Here is a 25,642-nt window from a genome sequence, read left to right as displayed (position 1 = left end):
GCACGCTGCTTGTTGCTGAGAGGCATTTAGCATAAGTAGTACACCTGCAAGATGGCTCCCAGCCAATACCTGTGAGGCACCTTGTATGAAAGACTCCCTGTTCCCTAGGGAGTCACAAAGCAATGTGTAGAATCATTAGTTAGTTAGGTGTACTACTCTTTCCAGAACCTGTAGATCTGTTCCAGTGCAGACTGTCATCTTCCCAAATTCCCCTGGACCTGCATCAGCCTGTGCCTGAACCTTGTCCCCTGCTCCCCGAGCATCCAGTGCCCGTGCCTTGTCCTGGAACGGCCAGTGCCTGAACCTCGTCCTGGAGTGGCCAGATCTTGAACCCATCCCCTGGTCCTGGAGCGGCCAGTTCCTGTACCTTGACCCCCGGTCCAAGTTCCTGAACTTTATCCCCTATCCCGAAGTGGCCAAATCATGAATATTATCCCACGGTCCATGTGGGGCCAGTCCCTGTTCCAGAGCCCTAGACCAGTGTGTCTGAACTAAGCCCTAAATCAGTGTCAGTATACAGTGCCTACAAGTAGTATTCAACCCCCTGCAGATTTAGCAGGTTTAATAAGATGCAAATAAGTTAGAGCCTTCAAACTTCAAACAAGAGCAGGATTTATTAACAAATGCATAAATCTTACAAACCAAAAAGTTTTGTTGCTCAGTTAAATTTTTAAACATTTTAAACATAAAAGTGTGGGTCAATTATTATTCAACCCCTAGGTTTAATATTTTGTGGAATAACCATTGTTTGCAATTACAGCTAATAATCGTCTTTTATAAGACCTGATCAGGCCGGCACAGGTCTCTGGAGTTATCTTGGCCCACTCCTCCATGCAGATCTTCTCCAAGTTATCTAGGTTCTTTGGGTGTCTCATGTGGACTTTAATCTTGAGCTCCTTCCACAAGTTTTCGATTGGGTTAAGGTCAGGTGACTGACTAGGCCACTGCAACACCTTGATTTTTTGCCTCTTGAACCAGGCCTTGGTTTTCTGGGCTGTGTGCTTTGGGTCTTTGTCTTGTTGGAAGATGAAATGACGACCCATCTTAAGATCCTTGATGGAGGAGCGGAGGTTCTTGGCCAAAATCTCCAGGTAGGCCGTGCTATCCATCTTCCCATGGATGCGGACCATATGGCCTGGTCCCTTGGCTGAGAAACAGCCCCACAGCATGATTCTGCCACCACCGTGCTTGACTGTAGGTATGGTCTTCTTGGGGTCGTATGCAGTGCCATCCAGTCTCCAAACGTCACGTGTGTGGTTGGCACCAAAGATCTCGATCTTGGTCTCATCAGACCAGAGAACCTTGAACCAGTCAGTCCTCCAAGTGATCATGAGCAAACTGTAGACGAGCCTTGACATGACGCTTTGAAAGTAAAGGTACCTTACGGGCTCGTCTGGAACGGAGACCATTGCGGTGGAGTACGTTACTTATGGTATTGACTGAAACCAATGTCCCCACTGCCATGAGATCTTCCCGGAGCTCCTTCCTTGTTGTCCTTGGGTTAGCCTTGACTCTTCGGACAAGCCTGGCCTCGGCACGGGAGGAAACTTTCAAAGGCTGTACAGGCCGTGGAAGGCTAACAGTAGTTCCATAAGCCTTCCACTTCCGGATGATGCTCCTAACAGTGGAGACAGGTAGGCCCAACTCCTTGGAAAGGGTTTTGTACCACTTGCCAGCCTTGTGACCCTCCACGATCTTGTCTCTGATGGCCTTGGAATGCTCCTTTGTCTTTCCCATGTTGACCATGTATGAGTGCTGTTCACAAGTTTGGGGAGGGTCTTAAATAGTCAGAAAAGGCTGGAAAAAGAGATAATTAATCCAAACATGTGAAGCTCATTGTTCTTTGTGCCTGAACTACTTCTTAATACTTTAGGGGAACCAAACAGAATTCTGGTGGGTTGAGGGGTTGAATAATAAATGACCCTCTGAAAAGACTTTTCACAATTTAAAAAAAAAAAAAAGAAAGAAATAACATTCTTTTTTGCTGCAGTGCATTTCACACTTCCAGGCTGATCTACAGTCCAAATGTCACAATGCCAAGTTAATTCCAAATGTGTAAACCTGCTAAATCTGCAGGGGGTTGAATACTACTTGTAGGCACTGTACCTAACTCCTGGGGTCAGCAGCTGCAGTAGTGGGTTCTGCCCAGGAGTGGCATCTGGCAGCTTCCTGCAGCTCAGTCTGTCTCCACCATTAGGAGCTTCAGGGAACACCAGGTAGCCGCTTACTGGGGAACAATTTTGAACACCATTTTTCTGCTAATTTCAATTAAAATAGGCATGCTGATTTTAAACCTGCAGTTAGGTTCCTTCCATCATGTCAGGCTTTTTCTCTACAGAGAGCGAACTGACCTTGAGTGGGGAGGGGTGGAGGGCAACCTTGGCACCTAGTAGCAGGTTGTTATTTGTCTAGCTATTTAGTTACACGTGAGACCGTGTGGTGAGAGGTTGTGTGCCGCTCTATCTAGTTGCAAATTGTCTCTTCAGAAAGGAAGAGGACTAGAACTCTAGTGCCACCTATTGGAAGTAGCAATCCTAAAAGTCTTTGACAACCCTTTAATGAGCCTTGACACTTGACTTAGGATAAAAGCCAAACCAGAATCTCAATTAGCACAATTTGCATATTTCCCAGAGGAGCATTGCCGCTTTAAGTCTCCTCATCTCAGCATGCTTAGCATGTTAATCTCCGCAAGGAGAAACGATACTTCTTGGAGCTCTATCTAGTGAAACATATTATGAAATGCTACAGTATATACAGAGGAATAACAGAATTTATTTACACACTTAATTCTTTTATTTCAGATTATGCTTGTCTCTGCTATTTTTCATTGTAAGTGCCTAAACAGCTCTGATTCCTGTTGTTACTGTATATCTGTGGATCAGGACAGTTGTCAAACAAGCATATTTTAAATATTTCAAAGTAAAACTTGGTGATCGACATAAGTCTTGAACCCCTCACAAGGTGTGTAAGCAATATGTCGAGAGGTTAAAGATGTGAACGAAGGGCGCATATGATAAGATGCCACATGGTATACCTATGGTGTGGTGAGAGCCAAAAGATCATTCCAGTGACTGTTACTTTTGTAAAGTGAAAACGTCAGGATATAACAAGAAGAATAAATATAAAATATAGTATCCTACTTTATCATCAGCTATATGCCCAGTACCTCATTCAGCTGAAATCCAAGTGCAAGTTTTTCCTTGAGCTACCCTCTTTTGAAGTACAGCATTACAATGAAAAAAAGTGATAGAAATGATAAAGCTTTTGAAATTGAAGATGTCTCAATTCATAAGGGACTTGACCAGCATGAGTTGAATGATTTGTCGTGAGATTTGAGACTAACAAAGAAGGCTTCAGATCTCCTAGCATCAAGGCTGCATGAGAAAAATTTGCTTTAAAAAAGAGCAAAGGTATCCTATTTTCGATCGAGAGAAAGTGCATTTCTGCAACACTTTAAAAGTGTCACTGGCATTGTGTATTGCCATAACATACATGGTTTAATTGAAGAATTCCGAATTCCAATCTATAACTCAAAGCGGAGCTGGACCCCTTAAAGTCCAATGATGGACAGAGTCTGTCACTGGACACCTCCCCCGTTTGGTGCGGGCTCCTTTTCCAGCACTTGACAGCTGATCTGATCAGCTGACATTTGCCCCTAACAGCAGCGGATAGAATCGCGATCCACCCATGGCTGTTAACATGTTAAATGCCTCTGTCAAACTCTGACAGCGGCATTTAACATGCACGTGCAGAAAGCGCGTCATTACCTCCTTTCATCGGCGCCCGTGTCATATGACCGCAGGTGGCCGATGGGTCAGCATGACAACCAGAGGTCTCCTGGAGACCTCTATGGTTGTCACTGCCAGATTGCTATGAGCGCCGCCTGGTGTTCGGCGCTCATAGCAAGTGTGTAATTCTGCTACATACAGGTGATCTGATCATCACCTGTATGTAGCAGAGCCGTTCGAGTTATGGCAGCTTCTAGTCTCCCATCGAGACTATTATAGCATGTCAAAAGCAAAAAATGTTTTTAAAAATATTAAAAAATAAAACATATATAAAAGTTCACCCCCCTTTCATCGCATTCAAAATTAAACTATAAAAAAATCAAACCTACACATATTTGGTATCGCCGCATTCAGAATTGCCTGATCTATCAATAAAAAAAGGATTAACATGATCGTTAACCCCTTAATCCCATATGACGTACTATCCCGTCAAGGTGCCCTGGGACTTAATTCCCAGTGACGGGATAGTACGTCATATGCGATCGGCCGCGCTCACGGTGGGAGGGCGGCCGATCGCGGCCGGGTGTCAGCTGCCTATTGCAGCTGACATCCGGCGCTGTGTGCCAGGAGCGGTCACGGACCGCCCCCGGCACATTAACCCCTGGCACACCATGATCAAACATGATCGCAGTGTGCCGGCGGTGCAGGGAAGCATCACGCAGGGAGTGGGCTCCATGCGAGCTTCCCTGAGACCCCCGCAGCAACGCGATGTGATCGCGTTGCTGCAAGGGTCTCCTGTCTTCCTCCCTGCAGCAAGGCCCGGATCCAAAATGGCCGCGGCATCCGGGTCCTGCAGGGAGGGAGGTGGCTTACCAAGTGTCTGCTCAGAGCAGGCGCTTGGTAAGCCTGCAGCACTGCAAGTCAGATTGCTGATCTAACAGAGTGCTGTGCAAACTGTCAGATCAGCGATCTGTGATGTCCCCCCCGGGACAAAGTAAAAAAAAAAAATTCCACATGTGTAAAAAAAAATAGAAAAAAAAAATTCCTAAATAAAGAAAAAAAAAATCATTCCCATAAATACATTTCTTTATCTAAATAAAAAAAAAACAATAAAAGTACACATATTTAGTATTGCCGTTTCCGTAACGACCCCACCTATAAAACTGTTCCACTAGTTAACCCCTTCAGTGAACACCGTAAGAAAAAAAGAAAAAAACGAGGCAAAAAACAACGCTTTATTATCATACTGCCGAACAAAAAGTGGAATAACACGCGATCAAAAAGACTGATATAAATAACCATGGTACCGCTAAAAACGTCATCTTGTTCCGCAAAAAAGAGCCATGATACAGCATCATCAGCAAAAAAATAAAAAAGTTATAGTCCTGAGAATAAAGTGATGCCAAAATAATTATTTTTTCTATAAAATAGTTTTTATCGTATAAAAGCGCCAAAACTTAAAAAAATGATATAAATGAGGTTTCGCTGAAATCGTACTGACCCGAAGAATAAAACTGCTTTATCCATTTTACCAAATGTGGAACGGTATAAACGCAAAAGAAGTTCATGAATAGCTGGTTTTTGGTCATTTTGCCTCACAAAAATCGGAATAAAAAGCGATCAAAAACTGTCATGTGTCAGAAAATGTTACCAATAAAAATATCAACTCGTCCCGCAAAAAACAAGACCTCACATGACTCTGTAGACCAAAATATGAAAAAATTATAGGTCTCAAAATGTGGAGATGCAAAAACTTTTTTGCTATAAAAAGCGTCTTTTAGTGTGTGACAGCTGCCAATCATAAAAATCTGCTATAAAAAACGCTATAAAAGTAAATCAAATTTATTTATATTTTCCCGTTAGGGTTAGGTTTAGGGCTGGGGTTAGGGGTCAAGTTCCCGCTTCTGCTGCGGTCTCCCATTCTTCTCCTGCCGCAGGTAAACCTGCTCAGCAGAGAAGACGGTCCTTGCGTCTGGCTCAGTCTCACTCTGTGCTTAGGCTTGCTGTTGCTCCTCCAGCTTTTGCCATTAAAGCCAGTGCTAGGCAGCAGCGAGTGGATGCTTTTGAGACTAAGTCCTGCTTTTTCCCTTCTGAGCATGCCCAGGGTGAGATCTCCCATTGGAGATCGAGGGTCACATGCTCAGATGCTGCAGTGGTTCCCATTGGTCCTCCTGGCAGGTCCTGGAAGGGCTAACTTCTGTGGCAGCTGCCCATTGGTCCTTCATTTGAAGGTCCTGAAAGTACTGCAGCTATATAAGCTTCGCATGACCGCACGGCCATGCGCTAGTGTACAATTGTATACGTGTGTTTGTTGTGAGTGCAAGTCGTTCATTAAATACCCCTACCCTATTGTATGACTGTTCGCGTATGGAGTATGGCTGCTATCTAGCTCCCGACTAACCACTCAATGTGTCACACACGTATCAGCGTCTATTGCTGTGACCGCCAGTGCGGCGCCACGCGCCATTAGTGCGCCTCCTGACCCACGTCTGGGTTCTTAGTGGTGTCTGCCAGCACGGCACAGTTCGCATTTCGGTGCTCTAATTATAACAGTTACCTAACACACCCAGTTGCGGTGTTGTGTGCAAGTAGTCAGATCGGACTTCAATCCTGTGTCTTGGGGTTGAGCTCGCTGGTTCCTTGCTTGCACTCTTTGGTGCGGTATTGCGGACCTGTGGCTTTACTGGGTTCGCTTCCACCGCCATATTACGCTGCCATTTACTAGCAGCAGGTTTTCACCTGCACGGTGGACCCCAGACTGCGAACGCATCTATTAATATTACATCTTATTTTTGGTGCGTTCAGCCAGTCCTAACAGAACACTAGCGCCAGGGTCTGGCTAGTAAATGGCGGACGATCAGCGTTTACAGCGGTACATCCAGCAGCTGGAGGGAAGGTTGGCGGCTCTAGAGCGTTCAACCTCAGCTGTGGATGTCACTGCTGTCGCTGTTCAGGCTGCAAGTGTAGCCGCAGCCAGTTTGTCCGCTGCCACCCCTGCTCCGACTTTATCCCGTCTCCCGCTTCCTGACAAGTTTGCTGGCGACAGTAAACAATGTCGCGGATTCGTGAGCCAGTGCTCCATACACCTTGAGCTCCTGGCGTCACGTTTCCCTACGGAACGGGCAAAAGTGGGATTTATTCTATCTCTCCTGTCGGGCAGGGCGTTGGAGTGGGCAACGCCACTTTGGGAGCAAGATGATCGTGTGGTACAGAGTGCTCCTCTATTCCTGGACGCTCTGAAGCAGGTCTTTTTAGGACGTCGTGTTACCCACGATACCACGCTCCAGTTGTTGACTATTACTCAGGGCTCGTCCGTGGTCAGCCAGTTTGCCGTCCAGTTCCGGACTCTAGCTTCAGAGTTAGAGTGGCCAGACAAAGTTCTTATTTCGGTGTTCTGGAGGGGACTGGCAGACCACATGAAAGACGCCTTGGCCACCAGGGAGATACCCGCCACACTGGAGGAGTTAATTTCTGTATCTACCCGCATCGACCTCCGTTTTCACGAGCGGAGGTTAGAGCGGATCCAGTGTAGGCAGAGGTTTTGGCTGGCTCCCACCTTCGCCAGACCTCTTGAATCTCCTGTCTTGGCGTCCGACTCCCATGAGGCCATGGAGGTTTCTCGAGCGGGACCTAAGTCTCAGGCCGCTCGAGTACCCGTGGTTTGTAAAAACTGTCATCAACTAGGACATTACGCCAATAAATGTCCACGGCGGTCGGGAAACGATCGCGTCTACTAACCATTGGGGGAGGTTCACTAGACACAGCTGCATTTTCCTCCAAACTGTCCTTTAAAGGGACAATCCAGTTAGGCTCCTCCACTCTAACAGTCGAGCTTTGTGTGGATTCAGGAGCAGAGGGAAACTTCATGTCCTCTGCTTTTGCTCTGCGCCACGCTATACCACTAGTCATGCTCGCCAAACCTGTAACAGTTAGAGTTGTGAATGGGGCGACACTTCCTCTGCAAATCACACACCAGACTGTTCCATTCTCGCTGTTCATGTCCCCTTCCCACCAGGAGATTATTTCCCTTCTTGTTCTTCCCGAAGGAATGGATGAGATTTTGCTGGGAATACCCTGGCTCCGTTTCCACTCCCCACATATTGAGTTTTCCTCAGGGAGAATATTGGGTTGGAGTAAGTCTTGTATGGGCAGGTGTGTGAGTGAGTGTGTACAGGTTTCTACTACCGAGGTACCCGCAGACCTTTCTTCTCTCCCCAAGTGCTATTGGTGCTTTGCTGACGTATTCTCTAAAAAGGCTGCAGAGACTCTTCCGCCACATCGCCCCTACGACTGTCCTATTGATCTCTTGCCTTGAGCTGAATCTCCTCGGGGAAGGGTATATCCCCTCTCACTCCCTGAGACGGAGGCTATGTCTCAATACATCCAGGAGAATTTGGCAAGAGGGTTCATTAGGAAGTCAGTGTCTCCTGCAGGGGCGGGATTCTTCTTCGTACAGAAGAAGAACGGGGAATTACGTCCTTGCATCGATTACAGGGGTCTTAATGCTATCACCATTAAAAACAAGTACCCGTTGCCCCTGATATCTGAGCTCTTCGACAGGCTAAGGGGAGCAAAGGTATTCACTAAACTAGAACTAGATCTGCGGGGTGAATACAACCTGATTCGCATCCGTGAGGGGGACGAATGGAAAACGGCTTTTAATACCAGGGATGGGCACTATGAGTATCTGGTGATGCCCTTCGGGCTCTGTAATGCCCCAGCCGTTTTTCAGGACTTTGTCAACGATATCTTCCGGGATATGCTTTCCACCTCGGTTGTAGTCTATCTGGATGATATTCTCATCTTCTCTCCAGATATTGACTCCCACTGGAGAGATGTTGGCAGAGTCTTCGAACTCCTACGGGCGAATTCCCTATATGCAAAGTTGGAGAAGTGTGTGTTTGAGCAGGAGTCCTTACCTTTCCTGGGCTATATCATCTCGGCCCAGGGATTGGCTATGGATCCTGCCAAACTACAGGCTGTGATGGACTGGCAGGAACCCCATTCTCTTAAAGCGGTGCAGCGCTTTATGGGGTTCATAAATTACTATTGCTAGTTCATCCCCCACCTCTCAACTTTGGTAGCTCCCTTGGTATCCCTCACCAAGAAGGGAGCGAATCCCAAATTGTGGTCGGAAGAGGTCTCCAAGGCCTTCACTTCCATAAAGTCCCATTTTGCTAGCGCTCCTATCTTACATCGTCCCGATGTGGATAAGCAATTCCTTATGGAGGTGGATGCCTCATCCGTTGGTGCTGGAGCAGTCCTTTATCAAAAGGATGCTCAAGGTCGGAAGCATCCATGCTTCTTCTTCTCAAAGACCTTCACACCAGTGGAGAGAAATTACTCCATCGGGGATAGGGAGTTGCTAGCAATGAAGTTGGCCTTTTCGGAGTGGAGACATCTTTTGGAAGGTGCTCAGTTTCCCTTCCAAGTCTTCACGGACTACAAAAATTTGGTCTATTTGCGTACAGCCCAGCGGCTGAATTCTCGTCAGGCTAGATGGTCCTTGTTTTTCTCCCAGTTCCACTTCACTCTCCATTATCTCGCCGGGGAGAAGAACGTTCGTGCTGACGCTCTCTCTCACTTCCTTGTGTCAACTGAGGAGGAGGAAGAGGAGCCTCGGCTTATTGTCCCTTCAGAGAGTCTGAGAACCGTAGCTCCGGTTTCGCTTGAGTCTGTGCCTCCGGGCAAGACTTTTGTTCCTATCAATCTGCGACCGGAGGTTCTCTCTTGGACTCATTCGTCCAGAGTGGGTGGACACTTTGGGGCAAAGAGGACATCTGAGTTGCTGGCGAGAATGTACTGGTGGCCACATATGGTTTGTGATGTCGAAGACTATGTTCGGGCATGTGTCTCCTGTGCCAAAAATAAGTCTCCTCGTCAACGGCCAGCTGGATTGTTATATACTCTGCCGGTGGCAGACAGGTCCTGGGAGATGGTCGGGATGGACTTTGTGGTGGGTTTGCCCAAGTCACGTGGCTGTACTGTCATTTGGGTAATCACCGACCATTTTTCTAAAATGGTGCATTTGGTGCCGCTTCCTCGGCTACCTTCTGCACGGGTCTTGGCAGCGTTGTTTATTAAACATATTTTCCGCCTTCACAGTATGCCGGACAAAATTGTCAGTGATCGGGGTCCTCAGTTTGCGTCTCGGTTCTGGAGAGAGCTTTGTCATCTTCTCAGTATTGAGTTAAATCTCTCTTCTGCCTATCATCCTGAGACGAATGGGTTGGTAGAGAGAGACAACAAGACCTTGGTCACATATCTGCGACATTTTGTCTCTGCCAGGCAGGATGACTGGGCATCTTTGTTACCGTGGGCAGAGTTCGCCCTTAACAACGCTGTAGCCGATTCCACCGGTCAGACTCCTTTCATCCTTAATTACGGCCAGCATCCGCGGGTTTCAGTGCCTATGCCCGTGTCTTCTGCTGACTCCAGGGTGGCAGACTGGGCAGTGGAGGCACGAGACATTTGGGACCGCACTGAGGATGCCATCCGGGCCTCCAAGGAGAGAATGAGGTCCTCTGCCGACACACATCGGCGCCCTGCTCCGACCTTTGCTCCTGGTGACTTAGTGTGACTCTCCGCTCGTAACATCAGGCTGCGTGTTGAGTCCACTAAGTTTGCTCCTCGCTACTTGGGTCCCTTCAAGGTCCTCGAACAGGTTAATCCTGTGGTTTACCATCTAGCCCTGCCTCCACGCCTAGGTATCACCGACACCTTTCATGTGTCCCTCCTTAAGCCTGTGTACATGTCCCGGTTTTCTGAGTCATCTACCGGGACGTCGGGTTCGTCTACGGACGATTACGAGGTGAACGCTATTTTGGGGAGCAAGGTGGTTCGTGGCAAAAAGTTTTATTTGGTGGACTGGGGGGTTACGGTCCTGAGGATAGATCCTGGGTGCCTGTTGAGCACATTCGGGCTCCGCAGCTCATTGCTGCCTTCGAACGTAGCGAGGCCCAAGGAAGGGGGGGCCCTGGGAGGGGGGGGTAATGTTAGGGGTCGAGTTCCTGCTTCTGCACAGGGGGAATCTCGGGCCGCTTCTGCTGCGGTCTCCCATTCTTCTCCTGCCGCAGGTAAACCTGCTCAGCAGAGACGACGGTCCTTGCGTCTGGCTCAGTCTCACTCTGTGCTTAGGCTTGCTGTTGCTTCTCCAGCTTTTGCCATTAAAGCCAGTGCTGGGCAGCAGCGAGTGGACGCTTTTGAGACTAAGTCCTGCTTTTTCCCTTCTGAGCATGCCCAGGGTGAGATCTCCCATTGGAGATCGAGGGTCACATGCTCAGATGCTGCAGTGGTTCCCATTGGTCCTCCTGGCAGGTCCTGGAAGGGCTAACTTCTGTGGCAGCTGCCCATTGGTCCTTCATTTGAAGGTCCTGAAAGTACTGCAGCTATATAAGCTTCGCATGACCGCACGGCCATGCGCTAGTGTACAATTGTATACGTGTGTTTGTTGTGAGTGCAAGTCGTTCATTAAATACCCCTACCCTATTGTATGACTGTTCGCGTATGGAGTATGGCTGCTATCTAGCGCCCGACTAACCACTCAATGTGTCACACACGTATCAGCGTCTATTGCTGTGACCGCCAGTGCGGCGCCACGCGCCATTAGTGCGCCTCCTGACCCACGTCTGGGTTCTTAGTGGTGTCTGCCAGCACGGCACAGTTCGCACTTCGGCGCTCTAATTATAACAGTTACCTAACACACCCAGTTGCGGTGTTGTGTGCAAGTAGTCAGATCGGACTTCAATCCTGTGTCTTGGGGTTGAGCTCGCTGACTCCTTGCTTGCACTCTTTGGTGCGGTATTGCGCACCTGTGGCTTTACTGGGTTCGCTTCCACCGCCAAATTACGCTGCCATTTACTAGCAGCAGGTTTTCACCTGCACGGTGGACCCCGGACTGCGAACGCATCTATTAATATTACATCTTATTCTTGGCGCGTTCCGCCAGTCCTAACAGCTAGGGATATGGCTAGGGTTAGGGCTAGGGTTAGGGCTAGGGTTAGGGCTAGGGTTAGGGCTAGGGTTAGGGTTAGGGCTAGGGCTAGGACTAGGGTTAGGGCTAGGGTTAGGGCTAGGGTTAGGGTTGGGGCTAGGGTTGGAGCTAAAGTCAGGGTTAGGGTTGGGGCTAAAGTTAGGGTTAGGGTTGGGGCTAAAGTTAGGGTTAGGGTTGGGGCTAAAGTTAGGGTTTGGATTACATTTACGGTTGGGATTAGGGTTTAGATTAGAGTTAGGGGTGTGTCAGTGTTAGGGGTGTGGTTAGGGTTACTGTTGGGATTAGGGTTAGGGGTGTGTTTAGGTTAGGGTTTCAGTTATAATTGGGGGGTGTCCATTGTTTAGACACATCAGGGGCTCTCCAAACGCGACATGGCGTCCGATCTCAATTCCAGCCAATTCTGCGTTGAAAAAGTAAAACAGTGCCAACTTCCCTTCCAAGCTCTCCCGTGCGCCCAAACAGGGGTTTACCCCAACATATGGGGTATCAGCGTACTCGGGATAAATTGGACAACAACTTTTGTGGTCCAATTTCTCTTGTTACACTTGGGAAAATAAAAATTTGGGGGGCATTTTTGTTGGAAAAAAAAATATTTTTTATTTTCACGGCTCTGCGTTGTAAACTGTAGTGAAACACTTGGGGGTTCAAAGTTCTCACAACACATCTAGATAAGTTCCTTGGGAGGTCTAGTTTCCAATATGGGGTCACTTGTGGGAGGTTTCTACTGTTTGGGTACATCAGGGGCTCTGCAAATGCAATGTGACGCCTGCAGACCAATCCATCTAAGTCTGCATTCCAAATGGCGCTCCTTCCCTTCCGAGCTCTGCCATGCGCCCAAACAGTGGTTCCCCCCCCACATATGGGGTATCAGCGTACTCAGGACAAATTGTACAACAACTTTTGGGGTCCATTTTCTCCTGTTACCCTTGGTAAAATAAAACAAATTGGAGCTGAATTAAATTGTTTATGAAAAAAAGTTAAATGTTCATTTAAACATTCCAAAAATTCCTGTAAAACACCTGAAGGGTTAATAAACTTCTTGAATGTGGTTTTGAGCACCTTGAGGGGTGCCGTTTTTAGAATGGTGTCACACTTGGTTATTTTCTATCATATAGACCCCTCAAAATGACTTCAAATGTGATGCGGTCCCTAAAAAATATTGGTGTTGTAAAAATGAGAAATTGCTGGTCAACTTTTAACCTTTATAACTCCCTAACAAAAAAAAATTTTGGTTCCAAAATTGTGCTGATGTAAAGTAGACATGTGGGAAATGTTACTTATTAATTAATAAAAACAGTAGATACCGCGCTAGAGGAAACTAGGAACAAATGCCACCTGCGTACAATATCTGGTGAGAAGGGATCCACCAGGACCCTAACCGTACAGCTAGTGGCAAAAGAATCCCGGGAATGGTACCACATAAACAAGTAGACAATTCCTCCACTACCACACACTAATTTAGAATAGCGTTCGGACACCGATGTCCCTCCGCTTACCTTATCACAGTTAGATACTGCTGAGTGTGGACCCGTGCTGCGGAAATCTTCACCCGCCCGGTCAGTGCCCCTGGGGCTATGGTGCAGTGTGTATTAGATGGCAGGGTGCGGTATAGGGAAGCCCCGGCCGGTAGCGTTCCCTGAGTACCGCATGTAACAAAATGATGGCCCATAGGCTCCTCCTACCTAGTGACGTCACCTGCAGTATGGAGCGCAAGATCGCTCAAAAAGGGGGATAGGAAACAACCAACGCGTTTCGAAGAGTGAACCTCTTCTTCCTCAGGGAGAGGAACCCTGAGGAAGAAGAGGTTCACTCTTCAAAACGCGTTGGTTTTTTCCTATCCCCCTTGTCAGCTCGGCAAAAAATAAGCCCGTACCCAATCCAACATCACGAAAAATGGAGACGCTACGGGTGTCAGAAAATGGGGCAATACTTTTTTTTTAACAAGGTTTGGAATTTTTTTTCACCACTTAGATTAAAAAGAACCTAGACATGTTTGGTGTCTATGCATTCAAAATGACCTGAAGAACCATAATGGCAGGTCCGTTTTAGCATTTAGCAAACCTAGCAAAAAAGCCAAACAAAAAACAAGTGTGGGATTGCATTTTTTTACAATTTCAATTTTGGAATTTTTTTCCATTTCCCTCACACGTCTCTCTGCCTCAGACTGCTCCAGTCTGCTGTCTGGCACCAACTCCCTCACTTTCCCTCCAGCCAGAATAGCTATATAGGAAAGTTCCCCTCAAACCTTAGCACATCTTTCTGCTTCACTGTCCTCTCACAATCTGACTTTCCCTCCAGACCAGAATATATATATAGGGGAGCCACCCACAAGCTGAATCAGAGCTCCCTCTTCTGGCCTGGAGTGTGAACATGTTGCATGTTTGTGTTTACCTGACAGAAGAGATCTTCCTTTGCTTCCAAGTGTAACATCACTCTTCGTATGAGGAAAGCAATGCCACTGTAACAACCAGGACCCTGGGGTGTTACATAAGCACTTATCCGAATAGCTATAGTGCTTACCGAATAGCTGCATCGGGAACCCGGATACCTGGATTGCTCCTGCTGATCAGCTGTTCGGCACCACAGCTGCGTGTGTCACAGCTATGTGACAGTCACAACACATGCATGAAGAACCTGTGTGTTGTGACTCTCACACAGCCGCAACAAATACAGATGCAGCGCTAAACATACTGTGAGCACTCCAGGTATCCAGGTTACCGAGGCAGCTATTCGGTAAGCGTTATAGCTATTCAGATAAGTGCTTATCCAAAGCTATTTGATCAACACTAATGCTTACTTCTTCATGAACACCAAGTATGCTTGTTTTCTGTACATGTGGGACAGCAGAGCTCATGAGAAGCAATTGGTGGAGAAGAATTGGCCTCTATGATATGACATGAGACCTGGTGATCCAAATATTTTACATGAGTCACTTGTACACAGAAAAAAACATTATATTCCCAATTCTGCACATGAAACTGGGTCTCATGAAACAATAAGTTAAAGCTTTACCAACTGAAGGAGACCGTTTCATGTACCTTATTTTTGCTTTATTATCCTGTTGTTGTTAAAAAAAAAAAAGGCTGGTGTGTTTGATGGTCTACAGATTCAGCAGCTCATAAAAAAGAAACATCTCATTGGGACAATGTCAAAACTCCAAAAGAATGCTTTGTCATCATTCAAATACAGTTGTGCTCAAAAGTATTCATACCCCGGCAGAATTTTTGCCTCCTTGGCCTTTCCTTTTTTCCGAGAATATGAAAGATAACATCAAAACTTTTTCTGCACCCATGGTTAATTTTTGTGTGAAGCCACTTATTGTTAAACTACTATGTGTTCTCTTTTTAATACCATGTATTGGCCCCTCTAATATCAATGACAGCTTGAAGTTTTTTGTGGTAGTGGTGGATGAGGTTCTTTACTTTCTTTGATGGTAAAGCAGCCCACCTTTCTTGGCAAAAGCCTCCAGTTCCTGTAAATTCCTGGCCTGTCTAGCATGAACTGCGCACTTGAGATCTCTGCAGAGTGTCTTTATAAGATTGAGGTTAGGAGACTGAGATGGCCACTCCAGAACCTTTACTTTGTTCTGCTGTGGTCAATGACAGGTCGAGTTGGCCTTGTGTTTTAGATCGTTGTCATGTTGGAACGTCCAAATACCTCCCATGATCAGCTTCTGGGCTGATGAGTGCAAATTTGCCTCTAATATTTGCTGATAACATGCTGCATTCATCTTTTCTTCAACTTTGACCAAGTTTCCTGTGCCTTTGTAGCTCACACATCCCCAAAACATCAGCGATCCGCCTCTGTGATTTAAAGTAGGAATGGTGTTCCTTTCATTAAAGACCTTATTGACCTTTCTCCAAATGTAACATTTATGTTTGTGGCCAAAAAGTTCCATTTTTGTCTCATCACTCCAAATTACCTTGTTCCAGAAGTTTTGAGGCTTGTCTCTGTGCTGTTTTGAGTATTGTAGGTGAGATACTTTATAGCAGCTACATAGTAATGGCTTTGTTCTGGCGACTTGACCATGCAGCCAATTTTTCTTCAAGTGCCTCCTTATTGTGCATCTTGAAACAGCCACACCGCTAGTTTTCACAGAGTCTTGTATTTCAGCTAATGTTATTTGTAGGTTTTTCTTGCATCCTGAACAATTTTCCTGGCGGTTGTGGATGACATTTTTCTTGGTTTACCTGACAGTGGTTTCGTTTTTACAGAGCCCCTGATTTTCCATTTCTGAATCACAGTTTGAACACTGCTGACTGGCATTATCAATTCCTTGGATATCTTTTTGCATCCCTTTCCTGTTTTATACAGTTCAACTACCTTTTCCCGTAGATCTGCTGACAATTCTTTTGCTTTCCCCATGACTCATAATCCAGAAATGTAAGTGGCTGGATAAAAGATGCAAGAGTTTGTCTAGATCCCAGAAACTCACTCAGCTTTTATGCACACATACTGATTACAAGTGTCAGATCTTTTGGAACTCCTAAAGTGAACCCGCAGAACCACGACAACGAACTTCCCAAGGGTGAGCTGGCCTGGTGGACCACCCCAATATAGGGAGTGTTAGGGGCAGGCCCGAGGGAGACTATTGCCGCAGAAGCTGATACCCCGGGACAGGAAGTAGGAGCGGAAAATATGCAGAACTGGCTATAACTGAGACACGGGACAGATTGGCAATGACTGAAACTAAGAATAGGCAGGATATGGCGGACGCCTAGGACAGACTGGATATGGCGGAAACACAGGACAGGCAGGGTATGGCGGAAACACAGGACAGGCAGGGTATGATGGACGCACAGGACAGAGCAAGGTATGGCGGACGCACAGGACAAAGCAAGGTACAGAGAGACCTGGGGCAAATGAGGACAAATGACAAACAGGCATGGAGCAGAGGAAGGAGTTACCTTAAATAGACCTAGTGCTGCAGAACTTCCAAAATCATAGAGTGGAGGAACGGAGCATCTGCAGACCAGAGAGAGGAAGTGCGCGTGCGCAGTGAGAGGCGCGCACACGCACCCGATGAGAGCCTGGGACCGGCAGCGAGTCAGGAGAAGAGACCGGAAGGCGCGCTCGCAGCGGGACAGGTAAGTATGTAGGCGCGCAGAGTGAGCGGCAGGCGCGGCAGCATGTTACCTTTAGTAGCCATTCAAACCTATTTGTGCCAACGTCTGTGCATGTTATCAGACCAAAATCACTAGGGTATGTGAACTTTTGATCGGAGTCGTTGGATGTTTTGGGTTGTCACTATAATTTAGAAGGATAAAACACAGTAGTTTGACAATAAATGGCTTCACCCAACCACTAAACATGAATGGAGAAAACATTTTGGTGTTATCATTCATATTCTCTGAAATATCTATACATTCCTGCATGTATAGGTTTCTCTCTGATTGAAGACAAGGACAGTGTACCATATTGTAGAGATTGTGCAGTATTGATATGTCAATCTGCCAATATTACAGATGCACATTGATATCGCATTTTTACCCTAGGTGAGATGAGAAGTTTATGTATTTGGGTTTTCTTTACTGGACATCACTCTGTCACAAACTATTGAGCATACTTAATAGGGGTGTAAATTAATTATTCATTATTATATATATCCTCAGACAGTTCTTTGGTCTTCTTTCTTTTCTCTATGCTCAATGTGGTACACACAAGGACACAGGACAGAGGTTGAGTCAACTTTAATCCATGTCAACTGGCTGCAAGTGTGATTTAGTTATTGCCAACACCTGTTAGGTGCCACAGGTAAGTTACAGGTGCTGTTAATTACACAAATTAGAAAATCATCACATGATTTTTCGAACAGTGCCAATACTTTTGCCCACCCCCTTTTTTATGTTTGGTGTGGAATTATATCCAATTTGGCTTTAGGACAATTCTTTTTGTGTTTTTTCATTAAAGACAAATTGTGGAGACATGACATTGTATCTTAATTAAAGAGATGCATAGTTTTAGCAAACCAGAAAGAATAGACTTATATCTATATGTTGACTTTTGCATCGTTTCGCTGGTCAAGAAAACGACTTTTTCTTATGGATGCCTGTAATATTGACTTGTAAGTTGACATTTGATATGAGATATTGTGCTCTTATCCTTGATGACTAGTGATGTTTACCAGTATGCTAATTATGCATTGTCTAGGCTATATACTGTAGTTTGCAGACTTCGAAAACAGTGGAGGAAAAACTATGAAAATAGATTCAATAATTAAGTAATGGTAATTGATCTCATCTCCATTCTTACCCTTTATATAAATACTGAATGAAGGACACTTGTTAATTATAAAAAGAGGGACTGTCACCTTCCTAAGCTTGTCATTACCTCCTCTCTGTGTGCATACCACAGGTGGGGTAGTCGACCCTAGAATCTGAAGCAAGGTTGTGACCTTCCGGTCAACTGGCTCTTGTACATTAATGGACTTTCATCTTCCTACACTTGTCATTACCTCCTCTCTGTGTGCATGCCACAGGTGGGGTAGTCGACCGTGGAAGATCTCAAGTAACAGCTGCCATTATCCCGGTGAGTCAGTGGAACGGTGAGACTCTGCAATATGCACCATCTTGGGGTATTTTGCTGGGACTGTTCAATGTGTTATGTGCCTGTTTTGCAGTTCAGTAAAGTACTGCCACCCTGCTTTACCCTCATCCTGTGTTGTCTGAGTAGCATTACGCCCACGGAGAAAGAAAAGCGGGCATTCGGTGGGACAATCCCTGGTCAATGCGGTTTCAGCTAGTTGAACGGGGCGCCCGCTGACCACCCGTGTCTCCATGCATATTACATCTTGAGATGTGATTTTTTTTTTATATATATGTGCCTGTGTCCATCTGACATATCTATTTTGTTGGTTATTTCTATACACAACCTGGTTGTTGAGTAATTATCTGTTAGTACCAATAGTCTATGTCTATGGGAACAGAAGAGAAAGAAGGGTAGCGCAAATGAAAGTGCACACACAGTAATTATGAATAATACAGCTTTATTATACAAAATGCCAGAAGATGATTATAAGATTAAAAACAATTAAAAAACATGAAAAAACACATGCAATAGAAGTGAAAGGCAGGAATGTGAAGGAAAAATATCCCTTATATCACATATATCAGTACAATAAATATTCTCAGTGATACACAACATGTGGCTAATAGATGGCAAATTGTATAGTTATTTTGTGATAATTATTTATTATTTAGGATATATAAATTAATAAAATGAACCATGCAAATATAAGCTAGCATCAAAAAATATACGGATTATGTATAAATGTATATAATGCTAAGCTGTGCTGAATCATGGGGGCGTGAGCTCAATTGCAAGATGGTTCATAGAGTGATAAATGCAGAATTTTTTAATCTAAGAAATCACAAAAAGTGCCATGCAGAAGCGATTCATCAACAGGGAGAAAATTCCATAACAGATAATGCATGAATGCATGCAATGCTAAACTGTGCTGGATCGCAGGAGCATGGACTACGTTGAAAGAAACTACGCAGAGAGATGTATACAGACACTAATAAATTTCATACACAATACCTCTCATAAGCCAACTAAAGACCATGAATGCAGAAAGAAATATTTACCAGATTAAAATATCACATATGCCGGCCGGACCCAATACATGTCGCAACTTTGAGTAGCTTTATCAGGGGAAGTCACTACGATCTGGACCATGTCCGTTTAAATAGTCTATGTCTATATGTGACTCTAACTCCCTTTCCTATTGTAGGGCCTTTTAGGGTCATTCAGGGAGAGCTGACGGAGACCAGGGGCGCCAATTGTGCAATATTAGGGTGCCAACCTCCACAGCAAGGTAGGGACAATATAGTTTTGAATTCGGGCATTATTAGCCCCTACTGTGTATAGGAATCACTCAGACTGGCATATGACTTGCACACACAGTATTGCTTTTATGCTTTTATATGAAAGTTTCCTATTGTTAAAGGAGCTTAATAAAGATTACATTTTATTGCAATTATTTATACATAATGTTAAGTCAGTGATTAAAACTATGCAAACTGACCTTCAGTGAGAGTTTCAAATCCACAATATGTCAACTTCTCTTGTGAGAATGCCGAGTTTTATGTGCTGATTATCCCCATAGAATTACAGTAGATGCAGAAAATCCACAGGTAAAAAATGCACGTGCATTCTTACTGCATTTACGGAGCCAAAACATAATAAAAATGCATGTATTATGCACTTGAAGTTTTGTCACAAATGGTAAGAATCGAAAACAAAACAAAAAGTAACAATAACTTCGGCGTCAAAAAATCAATAAACGCATGAAAAAAATGCACTCAAAGAAGCAGTGAAAACACACAAATAACCTAACTTACATAATAGATGCAGAAATACTGCAGAAAATCAGCAAAGTCAAAATTTCACCAAAAAAACTCATCATGGGAATGTAGCCTTAATATTTGTCTGAGGTACAAAAAGTACAAAGTAGCAAATTGATTGCCCCAGAGGTCCAAAATAAATATTGCTGATATTACTTCACTACACTTCCATGTAATTACTAATTAGTAACGTCAGACAAGCATTGCTCATGTGGCAGGCATGTTCTGAGAAATCTTGTACTTAGTTGTTAATGGGAGGGGTCCGCGGGCTTAAATATGAGAGAGCACTGCACCTTCATCCAGATATTTCACAGGAAAACTTCAATCACTACTGCCAGATACCATAGAATCATGTCAAGCTTCTTAAGCCAAGCACAGAAGAAAGCTGAAGAAGCAGGTGAGAAATGAACGGAGTCAATCCATAGAGATATAATGGGATAAGAGGGTAGAAATAAAACGCCTCAAATAATATGTAGCTAACATGATTAAAGATGCATTCTAAGTTTAATGTTTGCTATTCGTTTTTTATTTCCATTGACATGAGATTCTCTGGTTTAAAGAATTCTCTGGTTTAAAGAATTTTGTGTCCCCCTTGCTAGTATATAGTAATTTATTTGCACCTTGTGTTCCTCTCTAAGTTTGGGGTCACACGATCATGTTCTCTCATCCGAGAAAATCGGTCTAATCACACTCTGATCAGAGTTTGATCATAGTGATATCCGATTTTTCTCAGATGTGGAAGAGATCAGGGGGCGGGGGAGGGTTAATTTCACCATTCTATCAGTCTGTGTAGTCCAATTTTCTTCTTGGACATATTCAGTCGAATGAGAAAGTCTGATATGTACAAAGCCCCATAGCATAACATTGTTCGGATTGCAGTCAAATTCTTTATCGGATCGCACTTGGACCAAAAATACGGTTTTCTACACGAGCTTTTAAAGAACACATCTGAAGGGATCCATAAGGATGAGGTCCTTCTGATTTTCAATTCTGACAGTAATTGAAAGGTGATTTAATGGTTTATACATTTTACACTAAATGTGCTCATAAGAACTGCACCCCAGACCTAGTGCTAAAGGGTCCACATAGTATTGACGATTGATCACTGTATACAAAGCTCATAGATGGGGTGCATCCATCGGTCAAGGTTTACGGTGCCGAACTTGTGCTACTCAATATACTGAATGCTTTGAGACTTTACTTAATTAATAAGTAATAAGGCATTTATGAACCCCCCCCCCCAAAAAAAAAAATTCAAAGATATTAAAGAAAAAAAACAATAGAATTTGGTTTATGTTTTACTTGGGGAAATTGTAGTAATGTCAGCAATTAGTAGTCTGGTTAAGAATGATCTTATGTGTATTCTCTGTTAACTTTGTCAAGTATCCAAGCATTGCAAAATAAATAGTTAATGCAGAATTTTATTTAGTACAAGCCTACATCTTTTCATGAGTAAGCAATCTGCACACTCTGTAGACTGAATGGAAATTACTCTATAAGTAATATAACATAATCCTTGCATGTGGGCTCAGAAAACTAAAAAGTAAAATTAAGTTTAAACATTATTTCTAAATCGGACATATAATATTGTGTGTAGCGAGGTGTACTTCTGCCAGGTTTAGTGGCTACGCGGCTGATGTTCGGAGAGTAAAACCTGGCTGTACTGGGCACACCAGTGACATACAAGGCAATGGCACATGTGTGAAAGCTTGAGGGAACTGGTAGTGAGGTGGAGAAGACAGTGAGATATCAGACCTGGAAGGGATTGTTTGAAGACTGACTGTGACTCTTCTGGATGAAGGCACCACCCCATGACTTTTCAATAGCAATTAGAATATCTTCACAAAATACATTGCATTAGTCAAATCTTATCGGAATAAACTTCTACCCAAACACTGCTGCATCTTATAATGTCTATACAGCAGAAGGCTTGACAGATTTCTATTTTTTAAACAGTTAAGCAAGGAGAACACACAGCCCAAGATTGTGTTGATAAAGCAAAAGAAATTGGTGAAAAAGGTAGGTTTATGTCAGCTTCTACACATATCCAAAATGTTCATGTAATTACATATGTTTATAAGCCATAAATAAATAGTCTTTCAATTCCTAAAAGAATTTTAAAGGCATTGTCCGACCTGCTATTTAGCGGCTCCAAAGTCGATGTTGTGGAGATCCCTGCTGGTCTCTTTATTTTCATAGAGCAATGACTTGTAGTAACATCACACAACTGCCATGGATCATGCCTGGATTCAGCGGACATGTGTTGTACATGCAATCATCACCAATGAGGTACAATCTCCAGCAAAGTCTACATAGGCTGGAGTAGGATTTATGCCGGAATACTATTTTCTAACATATCCTGCAATTAGTTGCATTTCTTGCAAAGATGTGTCCGATATACAAAAGATTGATCTGCAGAAAGGTGGACATGTACAGCATAATGTAAGGCACAAGACAGATCCTATACCTAGTAGAGATTGCCATGGGCATGTAGACTGCATAGAGGCTAACTCTACACTAGTTTTTCTAAAAGAACACCAAACTTGAGGTCAAAGAAGAGTGTGGAACATAAGTGATAGGAGAAAATACCTTTATTAACATGAGTGGTATAGATATTATTACATAAAAAGAGGTGCCCACATTTGTAATAAACAGAAAATTATTAAAAAATTATGTGTAAGAATTACACATGATTAATATACACATATGATTAAAAGAACAAACCACCAGGTAAATTGTAGAACAATACATATATTTCCATTATATCAATAGCATTCAAAGGGAATCATGTATGTCTAGAAATGAGAGAGGAGAAGGAGGTATGAGGGATGAGTACTACAAGAGCCAGTATACAAGACAAAGGCAATTGTAGTTAGAAGGCATCTGTCAATTAAGACAGTATTCTAATACACACCAGATATGGCTACTATAACACAATGGTCTGTGTAGAGCAAGGCAACAGCACCTATAGATCCCATGAGGGGGACATGAATAAAGAATGAGGTGATTACATAGGTTGTCCTCGGATCAAGTGCAGCGCACTTTTAATCATGAGTGTATCTTTTTATCTGAGTAATTCTTAGGTGTCATTTTTAATAATAGCACCTTTTTGTATGTAGGGCTATCATATACAACTCATGTTAATAAAGGTATTTTATCCTTTCACCTACGGTATGTTCCACACTCTATTTTGACCTCAAGTTCGGTGTTCTCCTTTTGGTTGTACTAATTTCTTGAATGGTCTACCATTCATCCGTTTTAACAGATATACTGTATATCACATACTCATTAGGTGGTCTAATAAACTATTTTTAATGTATATCTATTGCTATGTTTAGCATGTGTTCAAACAAGTTTTTCTAAGCTAGCATCTATAACCGGTTCCATTCTGTTTCAGTCATTGACAAAGGATGTGAAGCTGCCAAAAACACATGTGATCAAGTAACAGGACAAGTTGGTGAGAAGCTGACTGGTGGATGGATGAAGCAATCATAATGCTCAAAATCTCAATCTGAATGTTAAATTTTAAAGAAATGCTAAAGTTCAATAAATAATTATTTACATAATAAAATGAAGTCCGCATTCTTTGTTTTTTTTTGAATGTTTAAAAATACACATTACTTTTTATATTCAGTAATATGGATCTGCATGAAAGGCGCTTTAAGTACGAAGCAAACGTTAATATGAACAGAGGCATTGTGGGTTTGTGTCAAAGAGAAAAACTTTGATAGCAAATATGGCCACCCACTCTCATAACTATAGGTACACTTTGGCCTGAGCTACAGTGGGTACGGAAAGTATTCAGACCCCTTTAAATTTTTCACTCTTTGTTTCATTGCAGCCATATGGTAAATGCAAAAAAGTATTTTTTTTCTCATTAACCCCTTTTTGACATTAGACGTACTATCCCGTCGAGGTGGTATGGGCCCATATGACCACCGACGGGATAGTACATCTAAGGTGATCAGCCGCATCACGGGGGGAGCGTGGCCGATCGCGGCCGATCGCGGCCAGGTGTCAGCTGACTATCGCAGGTGACATCCGGTAGTATGTGCCAGGATGCGTCACGGCACAATAACCCCCAGAACACTGCGATCAAACATGATCACAGTGTTCCGGTGGCATAAGGAAGCATCGCGCAGGGAGGGGGCGTCATCTTGTTCTGCAAAAAACAAGCCGCAATTCAGCGAAAAATTAAAAAGTTATAGTCCTTAGAATAAAGCGATGCAAAAATAATTATTTTTTATATAAAATAGTTTTTATCGTATAAAAGCTCCAAAACATAAAAAAAGTATATAAATGAGTTATCGCTGTAATCGTACTGACCCAAAGAATAAAACTGCTTTATCAATTTTACCAAACGTGTAATGGTATAAACGCCCTTCAGAAAAGAAATTCATGAATAGCTGGTTTTTGGTCATTCTGCCTCACAAAAATCAGAATCAAAAGCAATAAAAAAAAGTCCTGTGCTCGAAAATGGTACCAATAAAAACGTCAACTTGTCCCGCAAAAAAAAAGACCTTACATGACCAAAATATGAAAAAAATAATAGCTCTCAAAATGTGGAGACGCAAAAACTATTTTTTTTCAATAAAAAGTGTCTTTTAGTGTGTGACAGCTGCCAATAAAAAAAAACACAATAAAAGTAAATCAAACCCCCTAAGGGGGTGACCCTTAGTTAGGGAAAAATAATAAAATAAAAAAAAATGTTTATTTCCATTTTCCCATTGGGGTTAGAGTTAGGGTTGTGGATAAAGTTAGGGTTAGGGCTTCAGTTAGGGTTGGGGCTATAGTTAGGGTTAGGGTTGGGGCTAAAGTTATGGTTAGAGTTGAGGCTAAAGTTAGGGTTAAGGTTTGGGCTAAAGTTAGGCTTAGGGATGGGGCTAAAGTAAGGGTTAGGGATACAGTTGGGGTTGGGGCTACAGTTAGGGTTAGGGTTGGGGCTAAAGTTAGGGTTAGAGTAGGGGCTAAAGTATGGTTAAGGTTTGGGCTAAAGTTAGGGTTAGGGTTGGGGCTAAAGTAAGGGTTAGGGATACAGTTAGGGTTAGAGTTGGGGCTAAAGTTAGGGTTAAGGTTTGGGCTAAAGTTAAGGTTAGGGTTGGGGCTAAAGTAAGGGTTAGGGATACAGTTTGGGTTGGGGCTACAGTTAGGGCTAAAGTTAGGGTTAGGGTTGAGGCTAAAGTTAGGGTTTGGATTACATTTATGGTTGGGATTAGGGTTAGGGGTGTGGTTAGGGTTATGGTTGGAATTAGGGTTAGGGGTGTGTTGGAGTTAGGGGTGTGTTAAGGGTTGGGATTAGGGTTAGGGCATGTTCAGGTTAAGAGTGTGGTTAGGGTTGAGATTAGGCTTAGAGGTGTGTTTGAGTTAGGGTTTCAGTTAGACTTGGGGGGTTTCCACTGTTAAGGCACATCAGGGGCTCTCCAAACGCGACATAGCATAAGATCTCAATTCCAGTCAATTCTGCGTTGAAAAAGTAAAACAGTGATCCTTCCCTTCCGAGTTCACCCGTGTGCCCAAACAGGGGTTTACCCCAACATATGGGGTATCAGCGTACTCAGGACAAATTGGTCAACAAC

General features: G+C 43.8%; 1 long non-coding RNA gene across 1 annotated transcript; it reads left to right on the top strand.

The window, feature by feature from the left end:
• Positions 1-20,335: 20,335 nt before the first annotated feature.
• On the top strand, positions 20,336-23,641 carry LOC138665567 (uncharacterized). Its single transcript, XR_011318487.1, has 3 exons — positions 20,336-20,463; positions 22,023-22,085; positions 23,464-23,641. It is a non-coding gene; the product is annotated as an uncharacterized lncRNA (long non-coding RNA).
• The last annotated feature ends 2,001 nt before the right edge of the window (positions 23,642-25,642 follow it).

The sequence above is a fragment of the Ranitomeya imitator genome, chromosome 2 (assembly GCF_032444005.1).
Source record: "Ranitomeya imitator isolate aRanImi1 chromosome 2, aRanImi1.pri, whole genome shotgun sequence".
Classification (NCBI taxonomy): Eukaryota; Metazoa; Chordata; class Amphibia; order Anura; family Dendrobatidae; genus Ranitomeya; species Ranitomeya imitator.
The sequence above is the reverse complement of the archived record's forward strand: the minus strand, read 5'-3'. Positions and strand labels throughout refer to the sequence as shown.